Below are 16,630 nucleotides of genomic sequence, written 5' to 3'. Positions count from 1 at the left end.
TGTCTCTCACCAGGTGACTAGCCCATCTCCTTGTCTGGTCATACATGTTCCAGCTGATGCCTTTTTATACCACTTCTGCTCACCACTGGTAATTTGATGCAGCCCAATTACACCCACTTCCTGGGAAAATAAAACAATTATCCCAGGGAGATGGTGGAGTCTGAGGCTTCCTAGGAGCAGCTCGACCCCACAAAACCAAATAATGCGAGTAAAAAGCTGCCAAACTGAAAAAAGAAAACCACCAATGCTTTAAAAAGAAATGATGTGAGAGTATCCCCTTCTTTTACCAAGATTATTCTTACAGGAAGAAACTAGCTGAGAACAAATTCACCAGCCTATTGTGGGCACTTTCAAAATGCCTTATTCCCCCACCCCTTACCCCACATCCATTAGCTGCAGATATATTTAGGCCGGCATATTTTGAAGTTAGTCCCTTTGTTACTTCTGTATTCTCTCTCACCTTACCTATCCAATCAGTTGCTAGGTCTTGGTATTTCTACCTCCCCAACATCTCAAGCCTGACCCCTTCTCTACTCATTCAGTTATCACCTTAATTCAGACACTTAGCATCTCCCACCTAGTTTACTGTCACATCCTAATTGGTCTCCCTGCCTCAAGTATTTCCCTATTCCAGTTGATCATCTAGATTCCTGCCAGAGTGATTTTTCCCAACCTTAAATCTTACCTTATCACTTTCCTATTCAATAAACTCAAGTGATTCTCTTTGTCTCTAAAATAAAATATAAACTACTCTGTTTAGCTTTTCAAGTCTATCACATCCTGGTCCCTACCTAGATTTATATCCTCATTGCATTTTTCTTCCAATCCACTTGCCATCCCCGCTGACTAGAATGCACTCCTTCCTCATCGCTGCCTTCTATAACCTGTCTTTTCTTTTAAGATACAGTGCAAGCTTTATGTTATACATGAAGCCTTTTCTGATCCCCAAAGTTCCAGTCCACTCCCTACTCTAACTGTCCTTACATTTCACTACCTTGTATTTATTCTCTTTTTATTTATTCTGTATATATTTATGTAAGAGTGGAGGCTCAGGGCAGCTAGGTGGTGTAGTAGATAAAGCACTAACCCTGGATTCAGGAGGACCTGAATTCAAATCCGGCCTCAGACACTTGACACTAGCTGTGTGACTCTGGGCAAGTCACTTAGCCCTCATTGCCCTGTAAAAAAAAGAAAAAGAGTGGAGGCTCATCCCCATCTTAATTAATTATACAAGACCCAAATGTTTGAAATGGATCAAATAAATATAAAATACATGGGGGAAAATGATCTTATTCAATTTGTTTATTTGTCTGTTTAAATTTTTTTTTTGGTATTTAATTATTTTTGGTTGTTCTTATTCAATTTGAAAGTTTCATAGGGACTTTGGGTTGTTGGATAAAGGCAGATGATGCAACATAGGAAATACATTATGAATGGTTGAAGAAGATCAATTCATTCCTCTTGAGCCACATATAAAAAAAGCAATTTATTTCAGAACCATTCAGCTGAATGGTAGTCAAATCTAGTAATTAAGGACTCCTGAGAGATAGTTATGATTTGTGGAGGAGAGGAGATATTTTCTTTGTTTCCTGTTCCCCACCAATTCCCTACTACTTAGGTGAAGACCTCATGTACTTCAAAAAATCAGAAGATCTGTAGTTTCCATAGGCATCAATAGTAATACACCCATCGGCAATGGCTGAAGATAGAGTATGTGTTTAGAGCTGAGAGATACACTGAAGGCAAAGTAGACACATTAAGAAAATGGAGCTTCAGAAGTCTTCAAACACACCAACACTCAGAGCCCAGCAGAGAGTTACACATAAAGGGAATTTTATGGAAACTCCACAGAGGAAAAAAAAGATTCCCAGTAAACAAGGAAATGAGTTTACCTTAGCCCACAAGCGCTCTAAAGTTTAAGCCTACTCTCTTCAAGGAGCTTGTTTGGGGAAAAATGCAAGGGGAAAAATGAATCCCTGGTTTAGAGAAATGTTTCTGTAGCTACTGTCCTGCTATCCCTGCTTAATAAAATACCTCTTCTAAAAGCTAATTAAATTTGACTGACAGTCACTGAAGATTGTGAGTGAGATTTTCCCCATCCCTTAGATATAAGAGATTTACTATAGTTATAAGTAATTTGATTAAGATAATAATCAATATATTAACTAAAAAACTGTGATTTATTCTATTTAATATAGATTACATAAGGTCAAAAGGTTAAGTCTTTTCTCATATTTCCTAATTTTCCAATGTCAAGCATTAGGTAATATCACAAGATCTAGTAGTCAGCAATGCTATATTTTAATAATCACGAGTGACATACTTTTCTATAAAAAGTTCACATTGCTGACCAGTGGCCTGACAATGACCCACCCTATTGTTATCATAATGCTGTCATTTATAGTCATTTAGGTAGTTCCTCATATTTCCTAAGAATATGTTTTAATTTTAGAAGTACAACTAATGATATAATGCTGTACAAGTGTAACTTTGGAAGGGTATATAAACCCATGAATTTTGTAACTCTGGGTCTTTCAGGCCCAATACCTGGATGACCGGATTTATTGGGAGGCTAAAACCCTCTCAATAAACCTATTGGCTTTGTTGGGGGACTAACCCTCTCTCAATAAACCTATTTGTTTCAGCCTGGAAACATTGTTGTTTTTGTTCTTCTGTCGGACTTAAAAATTTTCCCGACAAGATCACACTGGTGGGGATACCTGAGAAATACTACAGTATAGAAAAACAAGTTCCACCAAGTTCTAATAAGTAGTCACCTTCTGGGAACTCAACCAGCCAAAATGAGTAGGGGTTGAGAAAGTATCATTTAAAAGAGTATTATTACAGGGCAGCTAGGTGGCACAGTGGATAGAGCACTGGCCCTGGAGTCAGGAGTACTTGAGTTCAAATCCGGCCTCAGACACAACACTTACTAGCTGTGTGACCCTGGGCAAGTCACTTAACCCCAATTGCCTCACTTTAAAAAGAAAAAAGAGAATTATTACACATAGATGTATTTGAATGTAATCTCTTTAAGAGAAAAGGTTATTTCATTCTTTGGGAGTATTTCTATCCCCAGTATCTAACACAATGCTTAGATGGTGCTTAATTATGTTTATTTATTATTTCTTGACTTAGAGAATGAGGCTTATAAAAAAAGATGACTTCACATGTATGAAAGGTTCATAAGCAGAGAACCTTTATGCTTGGGACTCAGGACAGGGAATTCTGAACGTCAGACCTAGTACGAGTAAAATACCCCAAATCAGTCAGGGTAAAATTTCAGCTACCATTCAGTCTCATGCAAATAGCAACTAAGTATCAAAGAGCTCAGAATCTTTTCCCCCTATATTTTCTCTTTCTCCCCTTCTAACTGATACCAAACCTATGCTTATCTGCATTACTTTTCTAATGAGGAAGAATAAATTCTTTAAAATACAAACATCATAGATTCACTTTTTAAAAATGGACTTTCGCGAAATCTTGTATCCAGGTAAATTACTATCACAATTTTATGGATGAATTCAGACATTGAAAAAGAAGATACATATTCTATTATACAGAGAGGGGAAAACTGTTCAGCCACAAGAGAATAATGGCACAAAGCAGACTCGGTAAGTGTTCCTGCTGATGGACCCTTTGGGCTCTATTTTGCTGTTCCAATGTTGTGAGTGTGGGTGGGGAGAGAGGCAGGAAGGGATATGAAAAGCAGGATTATTGTAATTCTTTAGGCTACAGCAAAATTACCTGAATCATACAACAGAAACCTCTAAGTGCTAGAACTATGGCAACATAGGCGGATTCCCATGGGTTGTTTTGTGTCTGTTGTGTAACTGTGCTCATTCAACATTGCTGTGTTGTGACTCAGTGCCTTTATCGAAGGACTGAACCCTTATAATACTCATGGTCAATTTCCTTGCCATATTCTACTAATAAATTATATTTAAAATAGAATAGAATAGAATGTCTAATATATTGCTAATACAGAAATTGAATGATAATCCTATCACAGTCTTAACTGATCTCAAATTTAACTTTGCTGCTTTGAAGGGTAACCATTATTCAGCCCAGGGCTTGAAGCCCTTAACTAGTGTGTTACTCTATTGCTAGACACTCCAGGGACTAATCTATTATATATGCCTGGAGTAGTTTGGTCAGTTTAATAAGGTTTAATGATGAGGTAATAAAAAAACAAAAGAGATCAATAAAATTGATTTTTTAAAAAACATAAAAATGAGACCTTTTTCTGGACTTGAAAACATCTCCTTATACAAGATATATCTGCATATATGTATATTTGTGTATGTATATATACACACATATAATAATAATAATAAGACTTGGCATTTATATGGTATTTTAAAGTTAGCAAAGTACTTTACACTTTACAAATATCATCTCATTTGATCCTCACAACACTTTTTTTCCTTAAATTTCTTGAAATATGATATCTAGACTCTTTTTTGATCCTAGCTTTCAGGTAGTGCAATGATTCTTACATTTTTTCCTCCTTTATCTCTTTGTCAGGTCACTTGTTTTTGCTATGTTATTATCTTGCATTTTCTTCCATTTTTAGTCTTTTGACTTTGCTTTAATATTTCTTGTCATCTTGTCATTTCTTGTCATGGAGTCATTGGCTTCTCTTTAGTCCATTCTAATGTTCAGGGATTTTGATGTTTGAGGAAGGTTTTATACCTCTTGTATCATGGGAGGCAGGTGCTGTTATTACCCCCATTTTACAGATGAGGAAACTGAGGGTGTCAGAGGTTAAGAGACTTCCCCAGGGTCAGACAGCTAGTAAGTGTTCAAGGCTGGATTTAAACTCAAGTTATCTTCTTGACTCTGAATCTAGGGATCCACTGTGTCATGTAGCTGCTTCCTCATTATTATTATTATTACTTCCTCAAAGTTCAACCTATTATCCATGTTATAAAGGTCAATAGCAAAGTAAGAAAATGCCAGTCAGGGACCTTATGTGCTATAAAATCCCACAGGAGTTGCGAAGACTTGGCAGGAACCCTGGAACACTGACTAATTGTATTCTGATTATACCATTAATTGGATTAGTACCCCATCCAGGGTTTTTAAAAAATAAATTTAATTTTTATAAGCAAAACTACATTTTCTTCCTCCCAATCCCCTTAATTGAGAATGTAAAACAAAAACAATCTATTACAAAAATATATATTCAAGCAAAATAAATTCCCACAATAGATATGTCCAAAAGAAATATATGTACACATATGTATATGTGTATATACCCACATATATGTATGCATGTGTATATATACATAGATATGTGTGTATATGTATATATTATATGTATACATATATAATTTTATGTCTCTTCTGTATTCTGAGTCATCTCTGTATCAAAATGTAGGTTTTTCAGTCATGTCAGTCTTATATGACTTCATGATCCCATTTGGGGTTTTCTTGGCAAAACTACTGGAGTGGTTTGCCATTTCCTTCTCCAACTTATTTTCAGATGAGGAAACAAAGGCAAACAGGGTTAAGTGACTTGGCCAGGGTCACACAGCTAGTAAGTATCTGAAGTAAGATTTGAACTCAGGTCTTCCTGACTCCAGCATGGCACACTATCCACTGTGCTGCATGGATAACATGTTTCATCATTACTCCTTTGCAATTACAGTTGGTCATTATACTGAGCTATAAATATTGTATATATCTGTAGAGTTTGTTTTGCTTAGGATAAATCCCTCCCTTAACTTACTCTCTTTCTTCCTTATCTCCTTTGCCTCCTGTTTTCCTGTAGAGTGAACTATATTTCTTTACCTGTGTAGATCTTCTTCCCTCTTTCAACCAGTTTAGATGAAAATAAGGCTCCAATGTCAGCCACTTCTCCTGCTTCCTCCTTGTTTATAAAGACTTCTTGCTCACTCTGATTACATGAGATAATTTCCCCTAATCTTCTTTTCCCTTCTCTCATTCCCACGCAGTGTGTTCCTCTCCCCCTCTTTTTCCATTCTTAAGATCATTAAGACATAACAAAACCATTCACAGCTCCCGAGCTCTTTGTCTAACTCCCTCATGTGCCCTGATGATGATGGGCTTCAAAGGGGACAAGTGTATCATCTCATATTTTGAATGTCAGCAATTCATCCTTGTTTAATTCTGCATCATTGTTTATGCTTATCTTTTATGTTTCCTTCAGCTCCTGTGATAGAATTTCAGAGTTTCTATGCAGCTCTGCTCTTTTCATCAGGAATGCTTGGAAGTCCTCTATTTCATTAAAGTTCTATTTTTTCCCCTGTATGATTAAAATCAGTTTTGCTGGGTAAGTTATTCTTGGCTATAAACCAATGTCCTCTTAAGTCTGAAAAATCACATTACAGGCTTTCCACTCCTGGAACGCCATGTCTACTAAATCCTGTGTGATCCAAACTGTGGCTCCTTTGTACTTGAATTCTTTCTTTCTTGCTGCTTTTAGTATTGTTTTTACATAGAAGCTCTGGGGTTTGGGGTATAATGATCTTGGGAATTTTCTTTCAGGAGATGATCAATAGATTCTCTCTATTTGCACTTTGCCCTCTGGTACTAAGAGATCTGAACACTTTTTTCCTTAAATTTCTTGAGATATGACATCTAGACTCTTTTTTTTTTTATCCTAGCTTTCAGGTAGTACAATGATCCTTACATTTTTTTCCTCCTTTATCTCTTTGCCAGGTCATTTGTTTTTGCTATGTTATTATCTTGCATTTACTTCCATTTTTAGTCTTTTGACTTTTCTTTAATATTTCTTGTCATCTCATGGAGTTGTTGGCTTCTCTTTGGTCCATTCTAATGTTCAGGGAGTTTGATGTTTGAGCAAGGTTTTGTACCTCTTGTATCATACTGTTAATTCCCTTTCTAATTCTTTCTTTAATAGCTTTCGTCTCTCCCTGCCCCCCCCCTTCTCCTCTGGTGCTCTCATTTCACTTATAAGAATATTTTTAACTTTTTAAAGATTTCTTGCTTCATCTCTTCTAGTAATTCTAGTTGAATCTTGCCCAGGCTGTGCTTTTCTTTGAGGTTTTACTTATAGATGTTTTGAAGTCATTCTCTTATAGTTATGTATCTTGAGCACCCCTGTTGTCATAATAACTTTTATAGTGAGATTCTTTTTTTTTGTTTGTTCATTCTTCCAGTCTACTTTCTGACTTGGGATTTGATATTAGGGCAAGGTTCTACACAGTTTTGAAGGTAAGGTCTGGGCTGATCCTGTTGCTGCTTTCTTGGAATATTAGGTGTTGTGCTATTCAAGGCTCTTGGAGACAGCAAAGGTTGAGAGGCCTACAAACTATCAGTGCTTCTGAAGTGGTCTGATCTAGAGTACAGAGTACAGTCTCTTGTCCCTTTGTCTTAGCTTTGTAAGTTCCTGACTTGGAACTGGATCTCAGTAACAGGAGAATACTGCTGTACTGAACCACTGACTGCCAGCTGGGAAGCTCTGCCAATGATGGAGCTGTAGGCTCACCTTTGGTTTGAGATTACTGCCTTGGTTATTCTGCTTCAGACTGAGATTGAAGGTAGAACTGAACCCCCCACTCTTCTCCTGGGGGGTCTGAGTCAAAAGTCCCTTGCTTTTGAACTTGCTCCTCCATCAGTACCTAGCCTACCACCCTTTTTCACCCTGTACTGCCACCCTTAGGCACAGTCACCTCCTCTACTCTGGATCTGTGGTGTAGAAAGTGGGTAGTAAGCAACAAACCTGCTAATTGTCCCTACACCCTGCACAAAGCTGAAGTTCCCTGGTATGGAAAGGGAGCCTCCTCTTAACCCTGGAGCAAAGCCTCTCCCTGTGCTGGAAGGCTCCTTGAAGCCCTCTCCTGGCCAGACCGTGGCCCCAGTGTCAGGAGACCCGTCTATCACCCTATGTTGACCTGAGCTGGAAAAAGGACTCACTATGGCTTTTTTTTTTTTAATGGCAATCCTCTGCATTTTCTAGATCTGTTTGGAGGAGTTTTGGTGGAGAGCTCACTGAACTTCTTTCTGCTACTCTATCATCTCTGCTATACCCTACTCCAATGATCCCATAACATTCAGTGCTATGAAACTGCTACTATTAGTCTCAGAATTAGACAGGGCAGGTTAGGTTTGAAGATTGGTTCTACTTAAAACCATTGTGATGATCAGCTTGACACAGAGGACGGCAGAGTGAATGACACTTCTTAATGTGCCAGAACTCCAAGACGCCAAGTTACATCAGAACGGATCAGAAATACCCACACCTCAGCATGCACACTGCAGATGGTGCTGATGACATTACCAGGTTAATTAGGAGTATGCATTAAATGGACTAAAGGCATAAATACATTCATTATGAAATAACGTTATCATAACAAAATTGAAAAATGTTCTAAGCAAAGGCTTCATGCTACTTTTTTCAAAAGGAGCATAAGCTCCAAGACATACAACCCAATATTTCTGACCAGTGCTGGGTAATCATAAAACAAAACTTCATCCCAAAGCCTAGATTAGATGAAATAAGAGAAAAAAATGAGGCACCATTAATATCTGAATAGAGAAAAAGGAAGACCTCAAGAGAAATGAAATCTTTAAATTATACTTAATAATGAAACAGATGACAAAAATAGCACTAACGTCACAAATTATTTTGAAAAAGCACATGGGCACACTTAGATTGAAATGCCAATAAGTGATTTTTTATTCTCATGGTATAAATACAACTAGTAGACTCTTTAGAAAAAAGAATAATTTTAAAAGCTAATATTTACTGCAATTACTGTGAACAAATGCATTTTCTACCAATATTCTACAAAAACAGTTAAAAAGATTTCTATACCCGTGTTCAGATATATATGGTGTATATGTGTGTGTATATATACATATACATATATATATATATATATATATACCACACCATACACACACACACACACACACACACACACACACACACACACACACACACACACACACACACACACCCCATAGTAGGAAGCATAGGCAGAAAGCTAGAGTTGTCAAAGAATACCTTTAAAGCCAGGCATCAAACACAATAATAAAAGAAATGACTTAAGAAAGCTATTGAAGGGGGCAGCTAGATGGCGAAGAGGATAGAGCACTGGCCCTGGAGTCATGAGTACCTGAGTTCAAATCCGGCCTCAGACACTTGACACTTACTAGCTGTGTGACCCTGGGCAAGTCACTTAACCCCAATTGCCTTACTAAAAAAAACAAAAAGAAAGAAAAAGAAAGCTATTGAAGACCTATAGAAAGATGTTGAAAGAGTACATCAATATCTAACTGGTGCATGGAGTAGGAAATTTGAAGGCTGTAAAAATACAATAAACAATTCAACATCAATCAGAAATGAACCTTGAAAATCAACGAAATCGGGACAACAATGGATCCTAAAGTGGAGAATGCAGATAATTCCTTATCTTTGATATGGACTCAAGAAGTTAAAAAAAAATAAGAAAGTTGGATTACACAAGAGACAGACACAGGAGGACAGTAACATGTCTAATCACATGTTCTCTGCAGACATAGTTGGTCATTGAATTGACTAGAGTTCTTAAGTCTTTTAAGTTGATTTTCTTGACAGTGTTTCCATCATATTATTGTTCTCCTGGTTCTGTTAACTTCAATATGCATCAAGTCATACTATCTAGGATTCTCTGAAATTATCTCTTGCATAATTTCTTTTTTTCATAAAAGTATTTTATTATTTTCCAGTTACATGTAGGGATAGTTTTCAACATTTGTTTTTATAAGATTTCTAGTTTCAAATTTTTCTCCCTCCCTCCCCTCACTGCCCCATCCCCAAGGCAGCAAGCAATCTGATATACGTTATATATGTACAATCACATTAAACATATTTCTGCATTAGTCACGCGGTGGAAGAAGAATCAAAGCAAAAAGGGAAAAACCTCAAAAAAGAAAAAAAAATAGAGATAGTATGGTTCAATCTGCATCTAGATTCCATAGTTCTTTTTTCTGGATTTGGAGAGCATTTTCCATCATGAGTCCTTTGGAACTATCTTGGACCATTGTATTGCTGAAAAGAGTCAAGTCTATCACAGTTGATCAACACACAATGTTGTTGATACTGTGTACAATGTTCTCCTGGTTCTGCTCATCTCACTCAGCATCAGTTCATGTAAGTCGTTCCAGGTTTCTCTGAAATCTACCTGCTCATCATTTCTTACAGCACAATAGTATTCTATTACATTTATATACCACAACTTGTTCAGCCATTCCCCAATTGATGGGCATCCCCTCAATTTCCAATTCCTTGACACCACAAAAAGAGCAGCTATAAATATTTTTGTGCGTGTGGGTCTTTTTTCCTTTTCTATGGTCTCTTTGGGATACAGACCTAGCAGTGGTACCACTGGGTCAAAGGGTATGCACAGCTTTATAGCCCTTTGGGCATAGTTCCAAATTGCTCTCCAGAATATTTGGATCAGTTCACAGCTCCACTAATAATGCACTAGTGTTCCAATTTTTCCATAGCTTCTCCAACATTTATTATATTCCTTTTTTGTCATATTAGCCAATCTGATAGGTGTCAGGTGGTACCTCAAAGTTGTTTTAATTTGTATTTCTCTGATCAATAGTAATTTAGAGCATTGTTTCATATGATAATAGATAGCTTTGATTTCTTTATCAGAAAACTGCCTGTTCATATCCTTTGACCATTTCTTAATTGGGGAATGAATAGGATTCTTATAAATTTGATTTAGTTCCTGATATATTTTAGAAATGAAGCATTTATCAGAAATACTGGCTATAAAAATTGTTTCCCAGCTTTCTGCCTCCCTTCTAATTTTGGATACACTGCTTCTGTCTGTACAAAACCTTTTTAATGTAATGTAATCAAAACCATTCATTTTGTATTTCATAATATTCTCTATCTCTTGTTTAGTCATAAACTGTTCTCCTTTTCATAAATCTGAGAGGTAAACTATTCCTTCCTCTCCTAATTTACCGATGGTATCACCATTTATGTCTAAATCATCTTGCATAATTTGTTATAATTCAATAATATTACATTAATCAATAAGCGGTTATGAGCCCTTACCATGTGCTAAGAGATAGGAATACAAAGAATGGTTGAAACACATTTCTGTCCCTGAGGATCTCATATACCCATGTTGGAGACAATATGTAAACAACCATGAATCTATAAGATATGTACAGTGTGAATGGGAGATAATTTGATGGAAAAGCACTAGTAATGACAGGTGGGTGATGGGAAAAGCTGAGTCATGAATGGAGGACAACTAGTAAAAACACACAGAGTAAAGGATGGAGTGCCATGTGCAAGGAGCAGAAGAAAGGTCAGTACACTTTAGAAAGGTCATATACATTTTAACTTGGTGATCTCACTGGCTCCCATAGAATCAATGATCATCTCTATGTTAATGATTCTCAGGTCTACTTATACAGCTATATCTTGTCTCCTTAGCTCCAGACTCCATCTCCAACTGCCTGTTGGGCATATTGAATTGGATGTCCTGTAAATATCTCTCCTTACAAAATCTCTTCCCTTCCAAGCTTCCCTATTTTGGGGGTGGAGCGGGGCAATTGAGGGTTAAGTGACTTGCCCAGGGCCATACAACTAGTAAGTGTCAAGTGTCTGAGGCCAGATTTGAACTCAGGGCCTCCTGAATCCAGGGCCAGTACTTTATCCACTGCACCACCTAGCTACCCCCTTCCCTATTATTTTTGAAGATGCCACCAACCTCTCAGGCAGCCTGCCTTGCCACCCAAGTGTTCATTTTCAACTCTTCACTCTCGCCCCCCAGGTCCAATCTGTTGCCAAGTCCTGTTGATTTTACCTTCATAGCATCTCTCATATATACCCTCTTCTCTACTCTGACTATGCAGACCCCATGCAACAAAGCTATTTTAGTGGCCTTCTGGTTGGTCTCCCTACCTCAATTCTTTCTTCTCTCCAATCTGTTCTCCGCTCAATGTCAAATTAGTCTTTCTAAAATGAAGATATGACCTTGTCACTTTCCTATTTAATAAACTCCAGTTGTTCCCTAACACATCCAAGATTAAATATAAAAGCCTCTATCTGGCATTCAGAGACTTTTAGAACCTGGTCACCTCTTATCTTTCCAGTCTTTTTCACCTTATAGACCTGAAATACTCTGTAATCATATGATGCTGGCCTCCTTGTTTCTCTCACAAGATACTCATCTACCAATTCCAACCATTTTCACTGTTTGTCCCCCAATGCCTGCAATTCTCTCTGTTCTCACCTTTGCCCCCTGGCTTCCTTAAAGTCCCAGTTAAAATCCCCCTTCTATGAAAAGCCTTTCCTCAACCCTTAAAGTTATTGTCTTCTCTATAAAACTTCTCTAATTCATCCAGTCTATATCATTTGTATGTAGTTGTTTGTGTGTTATTTCCTACCCCACCCCCTTAGATGATGAACTCCCTGAGAGCAGACGCTTTTTTTTTTCTTTGTATTCCCAGCACTTAGCCCAGCAGGTGTTTAATAAATGATAACTGAGTGACCAGACTGCCAAATGAATCTATGACACAAAAAAGGTCATGTACCCCTATTCTAGATCCAACTTCTCCTATAAAATATTCAACCATTTGGAACCTACATGTCCTTTCCTGGAACACTTTGAAAACAGTTTTCTCAAAACTTTTGGTGCATGTTGGAGCATGTCCAGCACTCCTCTCTTGTACCACAAACTCTGTGATGGAGTGGGCACTTGCCCCCAAAAGTTCCTGCTGTTTCTACTTCACCAGAGTTACTCTTTGTTAGTCAGAATTGGATTTAGGAGAGCAGCTCCTTTTTAGCTCTGTGTTTTAAACAATAAAATCATCAGAAAGCCAAGTCACGAATTGATCCATTGCTCTGCTTTTGGCAGGGAGTTTCAACAGCTGTCCAGACAGTTGAAGTGCCTCATCATACTTCTAGGCCAGGTTTTTTAAAAAATCTATTTCCTAAACTCCTCATCTAATAATTCCATAAATCCACAATTTTTCTATTTTCCTGAACAGATCCTTATTCCAATGCTATCCACCATGTTTCGCTCTTCCTCTTCCTGGGTTTCCTCATGTGAGCATCTCTTTTTAATAGGCAATGCTATGCTTTTTTATCTTTCTGTTCCTTTTGAATGAGTTACACTCTTCCAGACATGAATCCCATCCTTCTATGTCTCATGAATACTTATGAGGTCAAATGTGTCTCCTTGCATCAGTCTATCTAGTAAACACTATCTGTTACCCATTCTTTTTGAATTTGTGTAGCTGTGTGAAGCCATAGATTTTGTTGACGATTCTCTTCTAACATGGAGCAGTTAGGTAGCACAGTGAAGAGAGTGTAGGGTCCGGATTCAGGAAGACCTACCTTCAAATCTGATCTCTGACTCTTTCTAGCTATGTGACCCTGGGCAAGTCACTTAATCCTGTTTGCTTGAGTTTCCTCATCTGTAAAATGAGCTGGAGAAGGAAATGGCAAACTGCTTCAATATCTTCAGTGATAAAACCCTCAATATGGTCACAAAGAAGCTGAAACAACTGAACGAAAAAAAATATTCCCAATACTTTTTGAATTTGGATAGACATGTGAAGTCATAGGTTTTGTTGATGACTCTCTTCTAAAGTTTACAGCTGGAGTCAAGAAGACAAGAATCCAGCCTCAGACATTTATTAGCTGTGTGACCTTGGTCAAGTAACTTAGCCTCTGTTTGCCTCAGTCTCATTTATAAAAAGTTGATAATAAGAGTACCTTCCTTAAAGGGTTGTTGTGAGGATAAAATGTGATAAAAATATGTAAAGCATTTTGTAAACCTGAAAGCTCTCTGTCTGCAAGCATAAAGCTATGCAAAGGCTATTATTATCATTATCATTATCAATCATCATCAGCAGCAGATATCATCTCCTGTGAAACTTTGATCCTTTCTTTTTTCTATTCTTCCTATTGTGAAAAGTGAGTATTTTTCTATTATACTAATAACCAATTATTAAGTTAGAATCGAGGTTTTTTTCTCTCTATTTTCTCATTCAGGGACTAGCCATGGTAGGTCAGTCAGTCAGTCAGTCTCTTAAAAACATTGCTGATGGATGAGATTGCCAAAAACCTCCAGGAACATGCTCCTTGATGAAGGGTAGGACCCCACCTAACTAGGAAACTTTACTTCTGTTTAGAGTATAAATAGAATCTAATCTAGGTGAATTCCATCCCCAAATCTTTAAGCCCATGTCTTTGTACTCCTCCCTTGGAGTTTAGGGTAACTTAACTCATGAAGGAGAAAATCAACCAGAGTATTATGGATAGAGATGTATTCCTTTGTCCAGATGCTGGAAGCTTCTGAATCTCATGATCTAGCCATGTTCTCTGCAGGAGGAGCTGAAGACTTTTTTTTTTTTGATAAAAGTATTTTATTTCTTTCCAGTTACATGTAAAGATAGTTTTCAAAATTTGTTTATATAAGATTTCAAATTTCAAATTTTTCTCCCTCCTTCCCCTCCCTCCCCCCTCCCCTAGACAGCAGGTAATCAGATACAGGTTATATATATATATATATATATATATATATATATATATATATATATACACACACATATACATATACACATACATACATACATATATATATAATAACATTAAACATATTTCTGTATTAGTCATGTTATAAGAGAAGAATCAGAGCAATAAGGAAAAACCTCAAAATAGAAAAGCAACAGCCCCCAAAACAAAAGAAATAGTATTGTTCAATCAGTATCCATACTCCACAGTTTTGTTTTTTTTTCTGGATTTGGAGATCCCCTTGAATCATGCGTCCCCTGGAACTCTCCTGTACCATTGCATTGGTGAGAAGAATCTAGTCCATCACAGTTGATCGACACACAATGTTGATGATATTGTGTACAATGTTCTTCTGGTTCTGCTCATCTCACTCATCATCAATTCATGCAAGTCTTTCCAGGCTTCTCTGAACTCCTCCTGCTCATCATTTCTTACAGCACAATAGAATTCCATTACATTCATATACCACAACTTGTTCGAGCTGAGGACTTTTAACCCACCTCCTCAGTAATATATCTACCCCCTCATTAATTGTTCACTAGTCAGGGTTGGTTTTCACCCCTCAGCAGCAACCCCCTTTTCTAAAAGTATATTAAGGCATTCACGTATCTCCATTAGGGGTCTTTGGTTACCAAGAGAAACCACTGATTATCGATTTATTGATTATTTGCTAGCCTAATTAATAAATTGGTTATTATTAATTACCCAGAAATTCTGTCTCTCCTTTTTTTCATTCATCTCATTATGTTGTATATGCTAATCGCTGTAGGTCAAACTAGAGCTAGTTGGGTAGTACAGGGCCTTGAGTCAGAAAGACCTAAATTCAAATCCTGCCTCAGATACTCACTAGTTTTGTGATCCTAGGCAAGTCACTTAATATCTTTCACCCTTGGTTTTCTTATCTTTAAAATGGAAACTATAGGGGCAGCTAGATGGCGCAGTGGATAGAGCACCGGCCCTGGAGTCAGGAGGACCTGAATTCAAATCCAGCCTCAGACACTTAACACTTACTGGCTGTGTGACCCTGGGCAAGTCACTTAACCCCAATTGCCTCACCAAAAATAAAGAAAATAAAATGGAAACTATAATAGCACCTACTTCACAGGGTTGTTTCAAGGATCCAATTAGAAAACATATAAAGTGCTTCTCAAACCTTAAAGCCAGCTATGCCTTCCTCCTCTGAATTCCCTGCCTTCAGTCAGAGGAAAAGACTTCCTGTACCAACAATGTCTTCAGATTGCTTTTTCATTGTGTCTTCCTTCTTATTTTTTCACTTGTCCTCCTCCCTGGCACTTTCTACTCCACCTCCCCATTCACACACACAATGAATCACCAGAAGTGGAGAGTGGTTGTCAGGTATGAAAAGGCTCACCATCTTGCCCCAACTTCATCCCTTGGGAAGACAGCTGACCCCTCTGTGTTAGGTTGATAAATATCTCAGTAACCCTAAATACTACTTCTATTGATCTCTTCTTCCTCTTACCTCTTAAAGGACTTCTCACCTGATGGGGTGATAGATCTACATCATCATTCCTCAGAGAATAAGAATTTTCTTCCTCTGAGATTACTCAGGTTCCCTACTCCCACCAGGAAGAGTCTTATTTTAGAGAGACAGTGTAGCATAGTGGAAAGGGCTCTGGCTGAAATGCCCTTTGACCTAGCTATATTACTGCTAGGTCTATACCCAAAAGAGATCAAAGAAAGAGGAAAAGGTCTAGATGCACAAAATATTTACAGCAGTTCTTTTTTGTGGTGGTAACTGGAAACTAAAGATGTCTTATAATCAAGAAATGGATGAAAAAATTGTGGTCCTTAAAATATGATAGAATACTATTCTGCTGTAAGAAATTAAGAGAGAGAGGGCAGCTAGGTGGTGCAGTGGATAAAGCACTGGTCCTGGATTCAAAAGAACCTGAGTTCAAATCTGACTTCAGACACTTGACATTTACTAATGTAAAGAATTAGTTGTTGGGGCAGCTAGGTGGCACATTGGATAAAGCACCGGCCCTGGAGTCAGGAGTACCTGAGTTCAAGTCCAGCCTCAGATACTTAACACTTACTAGCTGTGTGACCCTGGGCAAGTCACTTAACCCCAATTGCCTC

This window comes from Dromiciops gliroides, chromosome 1, assembly GCF_019393635.1.
Source record: "Dromiciops gliroides isolate mDroGli1 chromosome 1, mDroGli1.pri, whole genome shotgun sequence".
Taxonomy (NCBI): domain Eukaryota; kingdom Metazoa; phylum Chordata; class Mammalia; order Microbiotheria; family Microbiotheriidae; genus Dromiciops; species Dromiciops gliroides.
The sequence above is the reverse complement of the archived record's forward strand: the minus strand, read 5'-3'. Positions refer to the sequence as shown.